This window comes from Triturus cristatus, chromosome 1_2, assembly GCF_964204655.1.
Source record: "Triturus cristatus chromosome 1_2, aTriCri1.1, whole genome shotgun sequence".
In the NCBI taxonomy this organism is placed as follows: domain Eukaryota; kingdom Metazoa; phylum Chordata; class Amphibia; order Caudata; family Salamandridae; genus Triturus; species Triturus cristatus.
The window spans coordinates 1,185,405,213-1,185,417,709 of record NC_140580.1 but is presented as its reverse complement, the minus strand read 5'-3'; the positions used below and the strand labels follow the sequence as shown (position 1 = coordinate 1,185,417,709).

The 12,497-nt window shown below is 48.7% G+C and overlaps 1 protein-coding gene across 1 annotated transcript in view; it reads right to left on the bottom strand.

Moving 5' to 3' along the window:
- SLC27A4 (solute carrier family 27 member 4) overlaps positions 1-10,930 on the bottom strand; it is a 330,596-nt gene extending 319,666 nt beyond the window's left edge. Inside the window, exon 1 of the mRNA XM_085614109.1 lies at positions 10,852-10,930. The gene's annotated coding sequence lies outside the window, so the exon portion shown is untranslated. The remainder of the gene's footprint in view (positions 1-10,851) is intronic.
- Positions 10,931-12,497: the final 1,567 nt, after the last annotated feature.

The window sequence follows — 12,497 nt, the reverse complement described above, 5'->3', positions numbered from 1 at the left end:
TGAGCAATACGTTAAGACTTGTCATGTATGCGCTCAAAGCAAGGTGTCGCGTCAAAACCCCTCTGGGTTGCTCCAACCCTTACCCACACCTCCTCTCCCTTGGCACACGGTGTCGTTAGACTTCATAGTGGAACTCCCCCCTACTACCAAGGGCCATAACACTTTGTTGGTGGTGGTGGATTTGTTTACGAAAATGGCACACTTCATCCCCCTAAAGGGATTACCCACTGCAGCAGAACTAGCCACTGTTTTCTTGCAGCATGTGATCAGGTTACATGGATTCCCCTCTGTGGTAATTTCAGATAGGGGTGCCCAGTTTGTCTCTCGATTCTGGCGACAGCTATGCTCCTTACTACAGATTGATGTGAGACTGTCCTCTAGCCATCATCCGCAGACAGACGGGCAGACCGAAAGGGTCAACCAGTGTTTCGAGCAGTACGTGCGGAGTCAGTCTTTACACTCACGCAGCGAGTGGGATAAGATGGTATGGGTGGCGGAGTTCGCATATAATAACAGCCAACATGCATCCACGAGGTACACTCCCTTTTTTTGTTCGTATGGTTATCATCCAACGGCTTTTCTCTCACCTAGGGCATCATCTTGTAACGCACCAGCAGTTAGTGAATTCGTTCAAGAGATCCACCATGTACACCAGCTGACACAGACAAACTTAGAACAAGCAAAGGCAGCGTACAAGAAAGGTGCAGATCGACATAGACAGTTAGAACCAGAATATAAGGAGGGCGATGAGGTGTGGTTGTCTACCAGATACATTCCATTGAAGGGGTCCTGTAAATTTAAACCTAAGTTCCTTGGTCCATACCCGATCTCTAGAGTCATCAATCCTGTGGTAATGGAACTAACACTCCCTGAACCCATCAAGGTACACCCTGTTTTCCATGTATCCCTCCTAAAACCTGTGGAACCCGGTACTCGTCTGCCTGCTCACCCTCCTCCGGTGTTGGTAGACGGAGGAGAAGAATACGAAGTGGAGTCCATTGTTGACTCCCGACGGAGTAGACGTCGTCTACAATATTTGATACACTGGAAGGGGTATGGCATTGAAGATCGCACCTGGGAACCTGCCAGTCAGGTGCATGCTCCTCGCTTGATACGATTGTTCCACAGACGGCATCCTCAGAAACCCAGACCCGTGGGGGGTGCGTTGGGGGGGGTGTACTGTCATGCTTGCCGTGAACAATCCTCCGCTGTAGACGTATCGCCTGCAGCGTCTGGCTATCGCGCATGCGCGATGGCGGCAGGCCAGTAGAAAAGTGTCATGCCACGCGATTCAGCCCCTACAGGTGGCAAGTATATAAGGGGCAAAGAGCGTATACACGCCGCTTCGCGTTCTTGCATCGAGCCCCATTTCCGTCACAAGTGCTGTTGCCTGACTTCCTGTATTGTTAGTTCCGGTTTCCTGTTTGGTGTCGGGGACGTTCCTCGGCGCTGGTGTTTGTAGCGTGTGGATCCTGTCGTTACTGACAGTGGAAGGGGTCCTCTCTCTTCAGGATATTCACGAGGGTTGCTCCTGGTTGTGGCATCTTCACCCAAGTAAGGTCTGCTGGGTGGTTGGAGGTCCAGGGGTTTCCTGTCTCGCGTTTCTTCGTGTTGAGAGGTAGTCTGACAGTGACGGAGCACTTTCTCCATTCCCAGCGCTGCCTAGCGTGGTGTCCTCTGTCTATCGCCTCGCTGATCCATGTGTTATACTTGAATATCATTTAGTATTGTTTTGCCTGTTGTTAAGGTACTCCAAGTTTGGATTAGTTGGAGTCTTTTCCTTTGTCCGGTTTTCACGCCCCCAGTATCCTTTCCTCCCGTCACCTTTAGATCCATCCCCTTCATCATCCTGAGCAGCTACCAGGAATCCGGTGGTGATACATTGCGAGGACCATTGAGCAGGGGGGTTAGGTTTCCCGCTCTTCTAACTATCAAGCCAGGTACTAGATCTTCCCAGCCTTACTCAGGTATTAAAGGGATACTCTACTTTCCCAGGAGTATAATCTGGATGTACTTATTCCCTGCAGCTGCACCCTAAGGAACCACTATTTAGATCACACCTGTTGGTTCATACATACTTCTACTTAGCAGCAGACGATATACCGGTAGGTGTTGGGGACCTAAAGAAGTAGGGACACAGGGAGGGCGTTACAGAGGTATACCACTAACTGCCTTTATATTACAGCTGGGAGATCTACTTGTTTGCCTTGTGGAGATCTCTTACGCTCCTGTTGTTCCTCCTGACGACATCACCTATCAAGACTTACCGGATCCCCCCACCTTTCCTTGTTTTGTTTCCCTGTTTTCCCCAGTGGATTCCTCGCACTCTAGAGTTTGATAGAGTCGGGGAGACACGGGGGACGGCTGTGGACTCATCTTCACGACTCCAGACGCTCCTGCAGAACATCCGCGATCCTTACAAAAAGCCTGCCATCCGGAAGGCTCGGGGCTTCGCGTTCTAGTGTTTGCCCCAGGCTGTTCCGTGAACTTCCTGTTCCTGTTTCCTGTTGCTGATTTGCTCCTGTTTCGCGGGCGCTTCGGCGTCCGTTTTTGGAGCCTTGTCCTTCCTTGCTTCTCCGTCCTCCTTTCCTGGAGGTCGATAGTACGGTCCGTTATTCGGACGTCTTGCTGAGAGTTTTCCCTCAGCTAGCAGAGCTCTGTTATATATTTTTGCGGTACCGCTGTTCTCTTTCTTTTTGCCCTGTCCTTCCGGATTACCTGGCTTCATCTCTGCCTGTTTTGGATCTGAGCTCACGGGGATCAGAGCGCTCCGCCCACCTTGCCGGATTTTGTCCCGCGGGCCGGCCGGGTGTCTCTGCCCTGTCTCCCTCCAACCTCGAAGCCAGTTGTGGTCCTACCAGTTATTCCCTGAGGTAGGCTTTCCTCCAGCGCTTGCCGGATTCACCCCTCCTTCTTCACGTGCACTTCTCCTGCTGTCGTGTCCGGAATCTACCCGAAGACGTCTCTCCAGGTGCCTTGTGAGACTCTTTCTACTGTGCTGTCCTCCGGATTCCTCAAGTAAGACAAGTGGGAAGGGACATTGGGATTTCTCAGACTTTCTGCTGGTGAACTACTATATGGATTTCCTTCTTATGTTGTAGGGTCGAACTGCATCCACTCCAGTAGTGAATTACGATTAGCCTTGCCTTTGCCTGACCTCTTCCGTTCTCCTGTGCACCCTATAGGTAGCGGAGGGCCTCTAGCCGTAAGGTATTCAAATAGGCAAAACTACACAAGGGGTGGGGGTCTTAGGGTCCTCATAGGTTGGTAGAGTCACTTATATTGTTCTTTTTAACATTCACAGATCACTGTTTCATGAACATAACCACAGCTCCATAAGACACAGCAGAAGGAAGAAGACCACAGCTCCTGTGTTTCCCCTTTATCCTTGTTTTGTTTCCCCTCTTTCCGCCGCCACCTCAGTGCTCTAGGGCTTGATAGAGGCAGGGGTGGAGGTGGAAGGTTGGGACTTTCTCTACATTGGGACTTGGTGTTGCATGACGCCCCTGCGGAACTTCGACCGGGTAAGATTATTACAGGTTCGTCCTTTGGCTGTGTTGGGAGTGCTGTCCCGGTTGCCTGTTCTTTTCCAGCTGCTAACTCACCGCCTCGCGGCCCCCGCTCCGCGGGGGCCGCTCGCACGCTCAAGACTGTGTCAGGGTCCTGGTTTTTTTTGGTCCCCTGTTGTGCATAGGAGCACCAACGCGTCTACTGCAACCACCTCGCAACACACAAGCTCAGAGGCGGGACTGCGAGGACCAGCCTGCTGAGCGGCGCTGATCGGCCGCAGCTGGTCCTCTTCCCGCCCCCTCCACCTGTTTAAAACCTCACGGAGACTGTGCTGCTTGGGTTCGTCCTTTGGCTGTATTCGGAGTGCTGTCCCGGTTGCCTGTTCTTTTCCAGCTGCTAACTCACCGCCTCGCGGCCCCCGCTCCGCGGGAGCCGCTCGCAGGCTCAAGACTGTGTCAGGGTCCTGGTTTTTTTGGTCCCCTGTTGTGCATAGGAGCACCAACGCGTCTACTGCAACCACCTCGCAACACACAAGCTCAGAGGCGGGACTGCGAGGACCAGCCTGCTGAGCGGCGCTGATCGGCCGCAGCTGGTCCTCTTCCCGCCCCCTCCACCTGTTTAAAACCTCACGGAGACTGTGCTGCTTGGGTTCGTCCTTTGGCTGTGTTGGGAGTGCTGTCCCGGTTGCCTGTTCTTTTCCAGCTGCTAACTCACCGCCTCGCGGCCCCCGCTCCGCGGGAGCCGCTCGCAGGCTCAAGACTGTGTCAGGGTCCTGGTTTTTTTGGTCCCCTGTTGTGCATAGGAGCACCAACGCGTCTACTGCAACCACCTCGCAACACACAAGCTCAGAGGCGGGACTGCGAGGACCAGCCTGCTGAGCGGCGCTGATCGGCCGCAGCTGGTCCTCTTCCCGCCCCCTCCACCTGTTTAAAACCTCACGGAGACTGTGCTGCTTGGGTTCGTCCTTTGGCTGTGTTGGGAGTGCTGTCCCGGTTGCCTGTTCTTTTCCAGCTGCTAACTCACCGCCTCGCGGCCCCCGCTCCGCGGGAGCCGCTCGCAGGCTCAAGACTGTGTCAGGGTCCTGGTTTTTTTGGTCCCCTGTTGTGCATAGGAGCACCAACGCGTCTACTGCAACCACCTCGCAACACACAAGCTCAGAGGCGGGACTGCGAGGACCAGCCTGCTGAGCGGCGCTGATCGGCCGCAGCTGGTCCTCTTCCCGCCCCCTCCTGTCACTCCCCTTGATAATCTGCCAAAGCCACGCGCACGCGGGATGCACGCGGGGCAAGGGCCGGGGCGAAGACCGGGCAAAGAGCGGGCCGTTTGAGGCCGTTCGAGGACATAGAGGACTGGCCTGGCCCACCCCCCTTGGTTTTTGTTATCTGACTCGTCCCTTTTCCACCAGTAAGTACATTGTGGGTACTGCAATTCAAATATATCATGAGTACACGGGGCAGTCGCAGTAAAACTGCAATGGGGCTGAGTAAGCCCAGCGGGACATTGGATGATTTCCTTAATCTAGCAATTGATGCTGAAATCAGTAAAATGCAGAAGAGGGTGTCAGTTGAGCTTGATGCGGCACGTAGGCTTTCCCAGACCTTTGCTAACTCTAAAAAATCTTCCCTAGGGAAAATCGCGTCTGCTGCCTCTCCACAACATGCTTCTTGCCCTCCCCCACTGATAATCCATGCCGATGTTCACCATGCTCCCCCACCTCTTTCCCTTCCATTAGAGTCTATACCCACCTTAACTACTGCGCCCCCCAAAACTTTCGAGGGAATCGCGCCCACTGGACCTGGAACTGCCATTGTCTTGTCGGATAGCCCTGACCCCCCTGACCTTTCTCCCCCAGTAGCAAAAAATAAAAACAAAGATGGCCCAACTCTAAAAAAGAAAAACAATGCAAGATCTGCTTATGCCCGCAAAAAAGAAAAAATTGCAAGGTTGCAGTTCTTTAATAATAGGCGAACACTACCCACCACTGGGGAGACCATACAAGCGCCAAATTTGGATAACCATCTAATAGGGGGGGACAGGGAACACAGTAATCTCAACGTAGCCCATGATCCTATTCAAGGGCCTCTCCCCACATATGATGAGCAACCCAAAGAGGGAGGGCAAAGTGAGCCAGGGAGGGATAGAGACAAGGGGGGTGATGACGAAGATTTTCTTAAGATAGTCTGGGGTACATTAAAACAATTACTGTCACCTCTGGAACTCAGACTCTCTCGTATCGAGAATAATCTCCTCGAGATGGATAAGACCTTAGTCTCCCTGGCCACCCTTAGCCTAAAACAACTGGAAGCAACTTATCCTCATATTGCTGAGAGTACTCCTCAGGAGAATGACGATGGTATTCACCCGGCTCCAGAAACTAACGTTAGTTCCCTTGCCCCTGAAATGCCACCTCCGGTCTTGTCCCTACCCCCACCAAAGCCAACCCCAATACCCAAACCCCGCTCTAAGCCAATCGTTCCCTTTCCCCTAATACCAAAAATCCCAATACCAGTGGCAAAAGGCCCCGAGAACCAGACCTTACCCAACCCTATCCCTAAGGCCGCCCACAAGCCCAATAAGACTAATATCCCCCCTACTGCGCGCATAACCAACCAGTACCATGGCCGCCAGAACTTTCGTGGGGGCTACATTGATCTTCCTCCTGACGCCGGGCCCTACGTCGTCATACTGGCTGGTGTACCACCACTTGACCCGCTTTCTATGGAGACCCAGTGGTCCCTAAAGAATAAGGTGATTCACTGGCTCAACATCAATAGACAGCTCCCCAATACTGTTAGGACTAGGGTTCTAATGGTTAGGAGAGTGCCACGGGTGGGTCGTACCCATAAATCCATCCCTGGAGACTGCATAGTGGTCTCATTTGCAGACCCTCACACAGCCCAGCATATCACTATATGGGATTCACAGGATACTGACCAATCTATTGTCACCAGACCCCTCACCTTTTTCTATCCTCCAAAACAGACTGTTGAGCCACCTGGGGCTTGGTCAATAGCCCACAATCGTAGATGGAAAGGACATGGGGATGGTTGGCAACCCTTTGACAACTGGTGGGAAGGAGTACCCACTATGAACAGGTTTGAATGTCTGGATCAGGTGGATTGACTGGGAATTAGTGTCGCTCCAATCCTTACCAATGCCCAAAATCCCCTAACGGAAACTGTCCCGAGTGAAAAATTAATGCCCATACCCCAAGTTCCAAGCCACATTGGGATAGACCTAAACCCCCCTGAACAGCACCCTCTTACTGCACAGGTCAAACTACTGGCAGACCTTGCACACCTGCAAGTTCGGATAGGCACAACGGGGAATGCAGGGCATCATCCACAGGAAATTAGAAACCCAATGCACTCTCTCCTTTCTTGGAATGTTGCAGGCCTCGGTAGTAAGATCACCCACAAACCTTGGCTGGAGATTGTGCAGAAGTATGGCATCCTATGCCTACAAGAAACCTGGCTTATAGAGGAAGTGCACATGTTGGGCTACCGAACCTTCCATTCCCCAGCTGTGCCATCAGCCCAGGGTCGCAACAAGGGGGGCTTGTGCACATACATATCTAACGCAGGGGATGTAAAAGTTTGCGATTTCCAATCCAATCAGTACTTCCAAATCATACTACTTAAATGGGGCACTTCGCAAAAGGTGATTCTTGTGAATTTTTATAATAATTTGCCAATTAGTGAGGTGGAATCAAATTTGAATATTATGATCCATCATATTCACAAACTGAGAGAAAGGTTCGGGGGATCACATAATGTTGTGGGTGGGTGACTTCAATTGTTCCGTCTGTCCGTCTTCTGAGCTAGGTTTGTGCGGCCTGTCAGATCTCGGGGAGGACGGTCCTCTGCACTTCTCCCACACCAACATGGGGTCTCTTCTTAACAATGTCATATTTACCTTTGACCTCACCTTTATTAACCAGGCATGCTCCCCCCCGGTTCCCTTTGCCCCAACGTACAATGGAAGAGGTTGTAAATCCACAATCGATTTTGCCTTGATATCACCCACCTATCCTGACTTTATAACCTTCTGGGAAACGGGGGATGACCCCATGAGCGATCATTATCCCATCACCTTCGGGGTAAATCTCATGGAGGGCAAAGTAAAGGAACCTAGTAGGGTTCTATATCCATTTGAGGTTACCCTATCTAAGACCAATGGGTATGTAATTAAATGGGAGAAAATGAACCCAACATCCTTCTTTCAAAACTTCCTATCCTCTTGCTCCACGGACATACTTGCCTGCTTAGAGGAAGATACTGACCCAAAGAGCATCATGGTTGCTTTTTCTAACATTCAGCGCCATATAAAAAATGCACTGACTAGGAACTGCAAAGACAAGGGGAGGCATACTCGTGGGTGGTTTGACTCTAGATGTACATCTACACTGAAAATCTTAAAGAAAGCTTTGTCTGCCGACCCAAAAGATAGAGTTCAAATTCGTCAAGCGAGATACGATTATAAGCTGGCAATTAAACAGCGGAGGGAAACTGAAGCAGGAGGCCTGGGAAGCTTTGGGGGAAGCCGCCAGGAATAAGGACAGCAATGCCTTCTGGAAAGTCATAAGATCTGTTTATAACTCAAAAGACAGAGATAATTCTGTAGAAGTGGCTATAACGGCTGAGCTCTGGGTAGAACATTATGGTAATCTTTATTCCAACAACACACAGGGTAATGCCCCGAACCCATGCAAGGTGAATTCACCCCCAGATAGCATAATTCAGGATAACCGCCTAACTGTCTCCCCAGCACCTCCTTACCCTATTGAACTGGTATTTACCACACTAGAAGTGGAAGATGCCCTTAGAGAAAGTCCTTTAGGTAAAGCCCCCGGCCCTGACCACACCCCAGTGGATCTCTATAAATCAGAACCGGACTTCTGGGTTCCCTTGTTAACCAATGTATTAAATATGGGAAATAAATGCGGTTTTATTACCACCTGGTCGGACGCAATCGTAGTCCCCATATTTAAAAAAGGGAATAGGGACGACCCGGCTTGTTACCGTCCAATATCGCTATTGGACGGACTCATGAAAGTTGCTGGCAGGATTGTCCTTAAGAGGATACAACACTGGAAAGAAGAGAAGAAGGTTATCTCGGAGTTCCAATATGGGTTCCGAAAGGGACTAGGGACATTGGAGCAATCCCTAAACTTGTCCCTATTAGTCTCTAAATATACGCAGGCCAAAAAAGGGGACCTATTTGTTACCTTTGTCGACCTCAGCTCCGCATTCGATTGCGTGGACCATGCGATGCTCTGGTCGACACTGGAAGACATCGGGGTGGACTCAGCTATCCTCACATTTATCAAAGAACTATATAGAGAAGCGGGGGCCAGAGTAAGATTTGGGACCCAGGGGCAATGTTCACAAACATTTGCCATAAACAGAGGGGTGAGGCAAGGCTGCATACTTGCACCCTTGCTTTTCACATTTTACATAAACTCTATCGCTGAAAGCTTAATAACTCTGTCAAGCGATTATCCGGCTGTTAATGGTAGGCCTGTACCCATTCTTTTATATGCCGATGACGCGGCAATTATGTCTAGGACAAAAGTAGGTTTGCAGAGAGCAGTAAATGAATTTTCATCCTACATGGGTAAAAGAAATTTAAAGGTGAACATTTCCAAAACTTTCTCCATGCCCTGCTCCCAAAAGAACAACAGACCATCATGCTCAATATATTTAGATCAGCAAAAGATTGCCATCACAGACACTTTTTGCTATTTGGGCATTGTGTTTGACAGGTGGGGAAGGTGGAAACACGCAGTGTCAGCTAGGAAACTCGCCTTTAGCCGTGCCATAGGTGCTTTAAGAACCTTTGCAGCCAAAATTGGGGGTAAACCCATTCAAGAAATGTTACAGATCTACCGGGCAAAGTGTATAGCTACGGCCACATATGGCGCAGGTCTCTGGGGTTTCGAGAATGTGTCCTCATTACAAACTTGCGAGAATATTTTCATCTGTTACTTACTAGGTGTGTCCAAAACCACGTCGACTTTTATGACTCACATTGAGACCGGCGTCAAATACCTTAGCGACATCATAAAAATATCACCTTGTTTGCTCTGGCATAAGATTTGGACCACAGAGGAGTGCAAATTGAATAGAAATCTCATAAAAGACTGCATGGCTTTGGACGGTGTAGCAAAAGTCAAGTGGCTGCGATACGTACAAACGATGTTTTCTAACATTGGACACTCTGAATTTTACGACGAACCAGAGACCCTACAAACCTTGACTAGACCGGCCCTTAAAAAACTATTATCTATACACTTAGAGAGTGCTAGATGGGACACTGAGAAACTTAAAGGCACAACCCTGAGCTATCAGCAAATCACCCCTACTGAAGGCCTACAATCTTACCTTGGGATTGAAAAAGCACCCTATGCTCGCATGCTTTTAACTAGGCTGCGCCTAGGGATTTTCTTCCGCTTGGTCACTTTGCCGAAACAGAATGACTGGGCCTCATTGAAATTAATATGTCCATGCGACGACCATTCAACACAAAGTAACATTCACATCATGTTCTTTTGTAATCTGTATACCAGCCCGAGGAAATTATTTCTTCTACCCTTACTTAAACGCTGGGGGATAAGAACATGTAAACCTGCATATTTAAAATTTTTGCTTTTAGAAGATGTGGATGTCATCTTTGCTGTTTCTCGCTTCTTAATGTCAGTGATGAAATTTAGAAACTCAATGAGTTAACTAACACATGTTAATATTGACTGATTAGTGTAAAACGAGGCCCCTCATCCAAATGACTGCTGTAGATTTTAACTTTTGGAGAAATGTTTTATCCATTTTTGTAACTTTGTTCATATGAAAACTGTTCTTAAATTGTCTGCATAAATTGTATTTGTATGCTTTTATGATTTATTGATAAATCGAATAAAGCTTATTGACTATGACTATGACTTGTTACCTAGTTGTCACATATCAATCTTCAACATGTTGAGTGTAAAGACACAACCAAGATCACATTGTATAGATTTCATATAGTTGAGTTAAAAATTCCTTCCAATATGACACCAAGAGATAGACTGAACGAGACTTTAAAAAAAACCTGAAATGAATCTTTCAGCCGCAGCAATATGCCCCCATAAAAATAGTCAGATGGAGCACATCTGTGGATAAGAGGCCATGGTGACCCCATGCTTCGAACTAAATGTCACCATTGTTCCTCGACTGTGTGAAAACGTATAATTGAGCACATGCACACGAAGCAACCAAAAGAACAGAACCTGCAAAAGCGAGGAACTACTAGCAGCTACTGACAAACTCGGTCTAAATAGTTCTACAATACCAATGTAGACATTACCTCCAACAAGGGTGAAGCGAAGCAACCAATCAAACAGGAATCCCTCGTAGTCGATTCCTACACTTGTTCTCTGCTCAAAGGCACACTGCGTTGTCCCGGACTTCATGTTGATTTGTTCAAACTTTATTTCGGAGACCAGTAACAGCGTGGTTGGCAGTAACGAAAGGAGTGCACCGTGAAGTATTAAGTGCCAAAGTCAACCACAAGATGGCGGCACGTCCTTGACGCAGTACCGGATGGCTCACGGTACATTAGTGCACCAAAGCATCTAAAGGCATAACTGAACCAGCCACCAATGTCACGGCTGAACACTCCAGAAACGTGATGAAAGGACGTCACTGAAGGAACAGCGCGCGACCCCTGTGAAGAAGGTAGAGGTGCGCGTCCGTTGCTTTTTAAACATGAAGTGTTACGGTTTAACTGACAATACAGCCAGAATCATAAAATGTTGAAAGTACTGTGGATTGATGTGCTTGAACCGGCTTGTGCCACAACGTACATTAAACACGATGCGCAACAGAACTGACAACACAGTTCACGTTAATAAACAAAAACCAGCATTTGTCTCACCTCGAAAGAACCCTGGGTGCCAAACCAAACTGCATTAAATGTTACACCTTGGTTACTGCATAGCCATGGAGCTTGCGATAACCACATGTCTGCAGAGTAATAAAAATGTCACAGACCGTATTGTCTAACGGTCACATTGCCAGCGTTGAAGCAAGTCCATTTGCCACCCAGACAAATCAGCAAAATATATCCAGTGGTATCTTGCGGGTGAAGACAAATTGTAGAAGGCAAATCCAGTCAAGTGGAAAATATTGCTTTGTTTGAATTTGAGTTGTAGATTCCAGTCATCCACTTCTTGTAAACTTCACTCCAGGTTGTGGCAGGAAGACCTTCAACACAACGATGTGGTTGGAACACCTTGAAAGGGCAGAAGTGTGACTACACATCCAACTCACTGTACCTTTGCAAATCCATTTGAGTATTTCCAGGCTGTAGTTGTTGTAGGGTGGGGCTGTCCAATGACAAGGACACTGGTGGGGCTGGCGCTGTCTTGCCTGGAAATACATTCTTGGTTCTTCTAGTTTCTTTAGTTTCTCGTGGTATCTCTGGTTACTGTAGTTTCTTTGTAGACTCTTGGTTTCTCTACTACCCTTAAGTACGCTTGGGTCCAGGTCCACTCGTCGCCAAAATAATGTTGTGCCCTGCACAGGTAGCCATGTAGTATTTCCAGGTCTTCTTTATTGGTTCTAAGTCCAGTTAACATCGTTCTTAGTCCAGCCAGCTCTGGTCAAGTACCAGCCATGTACCAGCCTGCCTAGCTGCTCAGCCCATCTCTGTCACCACTCATCCACTTAGGCACCCAGGCATTCCACGCATCACAGCCACACCAACATTCCGTAACCAACTCACACTCTGGCTGAGCAGCCAGGAGGACCTAGGCTGTTTAACATATAAATACAATATGGATATAACAGGTCCTCTCTATGGTCCACGCTAATCTCTCCCCGTCCAGGTCGGAGTAAACGTTCCCCGCCCCTTAGCAGCAGTTCTTTAGTAATCCTTCCTTTAAAATCAACAAATTCCTCAAATTCATGCAGCAACAGCAATCTACATTTTTAAAAAGAGCCTCACTTTCA